The following is a 3,971-nucleotide window of genomic DNA, read 5'->3' on the forward strand; positions in this document are numbered from 1 at the left end:
GGTTATCTATGTTTTGATTTTAAAAAGTCTTAAAATAGAATGACAGCAGTGAAATTAAATCAGTGCCTTCAATTGTTGCAGTGTGCCCAACTCCTGCAGATAAATAGTATGTATATATCTCACAAATATATTACATATGAAATATATGTCTAAAACTTATTTTATACAAAATTAGGGGACAGTGTTATTAGATTTATCCTTGAAAAAAAGATTAACAAAAAATTAAAGATTGCTCACTTTGGCAGCACATATACAAAAATTGGAACAATACAGAGATTAGCATGCCCGTTGTGCAAGGATGACTCGAATATTTGTGAAGCATTCCTGATTTTAAAAAATAAATAAATAAAGACAAATAGATATCCCAGTTTGAAGTGTGAAAGTAAGTGGAAGGCCCATAAATTCAAATCCTAGTACTGGCCCATAATCATAAATTGAATTAATTTTTGTATGTCTTTTATTATAAAAAAATGCTGTGCAGAGGGGTTACAATTAAATGAGTAAGGTAATTTCCTATCAAGTATATTTCCTATCAAGCATTGTTGCCTCCTCCTTTGTTTTTCCCCTACCATTCCTTCTCTCCCACCTCCATGAGTATTCTCCCCACCTCCGAAGTTCTAATGTTTGTTTTCAACGTAGGGTCTTGTACATTGCATTTTTACCATAGGGCAACCTGTATCCCTATTTAAGCATTTTGTGTTTTCCCTTACCCTCTCCAAATTAGAAAAATGTATATACAAGATGCAGGATACCAGAATCAAATGCAGTGAAAACAGGAGTTATACCATGGGGGAGGTACATACAAAGCAACAAAGAAATCAATTTATAAATATGTTGGAAACTATCACAAGAAAGAAAAAAATTATCTTGGGGTTCATTTCGCCTAACATCAACTTGTCTAAAAATTTCTGCTTTTCTCAGACATATACTAGTTATTGCAAATAAGAGAAACCATGGGATCTATGTTTCTTTGGGTATGGCTTATTTCACTTAATATAATTTGTTCCAAGTCTTTCCATTTCCTAACAAATGGGACAAAGAAATTCTATGGAGGCATGGAATTGTGTATATATACCACGTTTCCTTGATCCATTCATCAACTGAAGGGTATCTGGGTTGGTTCCATATCATAGTTATGGTAAATAATGCTGCAATAAACATAGTCTTGCTGGTAGCATTAGTATGATCTTGTTTGTGAACATTTGGGTAAATGCCCAAAAGTGGTAGTTCTGGGTCATAGGGCAGCTCTATGTGGAGTCTTCTGAGAACCTCCATAAACTTTCCAAAGTGGTTGAACACGTTTACACTCCCACAACAATACGGTAAGTTTTCCTTCTATCCACATCCCCTCCAGCATCTGTTGTTATTAGAATTCTTGATTATAGCCATTCTAACTGTGGTGAGATGGTATTTCTGTTCTTTTTATTTGCATTTCTTTTATGGCTAGGGAGGTTGAGCATTTCTTCATGTGTCTATTGGCCATCCTTCTTTTCTCTTCAGAGAAGTTTCTTTTTGAGTCTTTAGCCCACTTATTTATGGAGAAGTGGTTTCTTTGAGGATTTGTTGTTGGGAGATTTAATTTTTTGAGTTACAGGTATATTTTAGATATGAGACCCTTGTCTGTTTAATGGCTAGTGAAGATCTTTTCCCAATCCATAGGCTTTCGATTTATCTTGTTAACTATGTCCTTTGCCATGTAGAAGCTCTGCAATTTCATGCAATCCCATTTGTCCAACCTTTCTTTGATTTGTTGTGTTTCTGGGTCTCCATTAAAAAAAAAATTCGGCCTGTGCCACGGAGACCTAGGGTTTCTCCTATTCCATCCTATTCCATCAGAGTGTCTGCTTTGACTCAGAGGGCTTTGATCCATTTGGAGTTGATTCTGGTGCAGATCGATATATAAGGATCTAGCTTAAGTTTTCTACAAGTGATTAACCAATTTTGCCAGCACAATTTACTTAAGAGGCTTTCTTCCATTCTGTTTTTTTAGCTCCCTTATCGAAGATTAGGTAGCTATATGTCTGTACATTCATTTCTGCCTTTTCAACTCTATTCCATTGTTCCTGATGTCCGTTCTTGTGCCAGTACCAAGCTGTTTTAATTACGATGGCTTTGTAGTAGAGTTTGAAATTTGGTATTGATATTCCTTCATCACTGTTATTTATGTTAAGGATATTTTTTTCTATTCTGGGTTTTTTATTGTTCTATATGAATTTTTGGATAGCCTGTTTTAATTCGTTGAAGAAAGGGGTTGGAATATTGATAGGTATTGCATTAAATTGGTAGAAACCCTTGGAAAGTATTGCCATTTTCACGATGTTGATCTTTCCAATCCAGGAACATGGGAGGTTTTACCACTTTGTAAGTTCTGTTTTGATTTTCCTTTTCAGGTTTTTAAAGTTTTCATTATAGAGGTCCTTCCCTTCTTTGGTTAAATTAATTCCTAGGTATTTTTTGGGGGGTGCTGTTATGAATGAGGTTGCTTTCCTGATTTCAACCACGCTTTTCTCATTATTGGCATACAGAAAAGCCATTGATTTTTGACGGTTATTTTTATACCCTGCTCCTTTGCCAAATTTTAAATCAGCTTGAGTAATTTTGGTGATTTGCTTTTCTTTTATAGCTAGAAATATTGAGCATTTCTTCATGTGTCTATTGGCCATCTTCTTTCCTCTTCAGAGAAGTTTCTCTTTAAGTCTTTAGCCCACTTATTTAATGCGCAGTTGTTTCTTTGAGGATTTGTTGTTGGAGGATTTATTTTTGTGAGTTCCAAGCACATTTTAGATATGAGATCCTTGTCTGTTGTATTGCTAATCTTCTCCTAATCGGTGGGCTTTCTATGGATTTTGCTAGTTATGTCCTTTGCCTTGCACAAGCTCTGCAGTTTCATGAAATCCCATTTGTGCAACCTTTCTATGATTTGTTGTGTTTCTGGGTCTCTATTAAGGAAATTTTGACCTGTGCCAAGGAGACCTAGTGTTTCTCCTATTCTTTCCAGTACTGTTTTCAGGGTGTCTGCTTTGACTCTGAGGTTGACAATTACTTTTGTAAACCGGAACTTGTTTGTTTTTTCCATCTTTTGTGTTCATAGGAGTGTCTGTGTTATGTGTAAACAAGCTGTTCTACAAGGTATCTTTCAGGGTGATAGAGTAGTTATTATATGGCTATATGTATTTTATAATGACATAGAGCTTTCTCGTGACTTACCTACATAAATATTTTAATGTTATTTAAGGGCCAAGAAGAATGCCAAACTTACATTTTTGTGCCTATCTCCATCCTATTTCTCCCTATTGTCTAGTGGTTTATATAACACTCAGCATAACTGAAACTGGCACATGGAACAGACATGGACTTGATGGATCTTGACTGTGAGATGGCGCCAAATACAGGAAATATCCGAATCAATGAGATGGAAGCAGTTGTCCAAGGTGCCTAGTTGTATTATCGTCCTTGGCTTCCAATGGTCTCACCTGCCTCTGTCAGAAGCCTGTTAATGGTCTGTCACCATCAAAGCTCATACTGAAGTTTAACTATCAATGTAGCAGTGTCAGGAAGTAGAACCTTTAAAAGATGTTTCAGTCATAAATGGATAAATATTATCTCATCAACTCTCAAGGGACTAACGTTATCACTGTTATCAGTTGTTAAAAGCAACCTATGCCCCTTACTCCCTGTCATTCTAGCACATACCATGATGCTGAGATCCTCTGTGATATGATGCACCTACAGGGCCTTGTCCCATGTGCTACCATGCTATATAGACTATCCAGCTACTACTATTAGGCTTGAAATAGACCTTATATTCCTCATGAAGTATACAGCTTAATTGATTTTAAACAATGACAAAATGGACTGAGATTTTATTCTTTTTGTCTTTTTCATGGAAGTGAGGATTAAACTGAGGGCCTTAAACTTACTAGGCACATAAATTGCCACTTGTGCCTACATGCACCCAACTCTTTTTCTTT

At 36.0% G+C, this 3,971-nt stretch overlaps 1 non-coding gene across 1 annotated transcript; it reads left to right on the forward strand.

Moving 5' to 3' along the window:
• Nucleotides 1-229: 229 nt before the first annotated feature.
• On the forward strand, nucleotides 230-333 carry LOC138826327 (U6 spliceosomal RNA). The gene has a single exon (XR_011371675.1). It is a non-coding gene; the product is annotated as a U6 spliceosomal RNA (small nuclear RNA).
• The last annotated feature ends 3,638 nt before the right edge of the window (nucleotides 334-3,971 follow it).

This window comes from Dipodomys merriami, unplaced genomic scaffold (assembly GCF_024711535.1).
Source record: "Dipodomys merriami isolate MVZ:Mamm:240054 unplaced genomic scaffold, mDipMer1.0.p SCAF_1413, whole genome shotgun sequence".
Lineage (NCBI taxonomy): Eukaryota > Metazoa > Chordata > Mammalia > Rodentia > Heteromyidae > Dipodomys > Dipodomys merriami.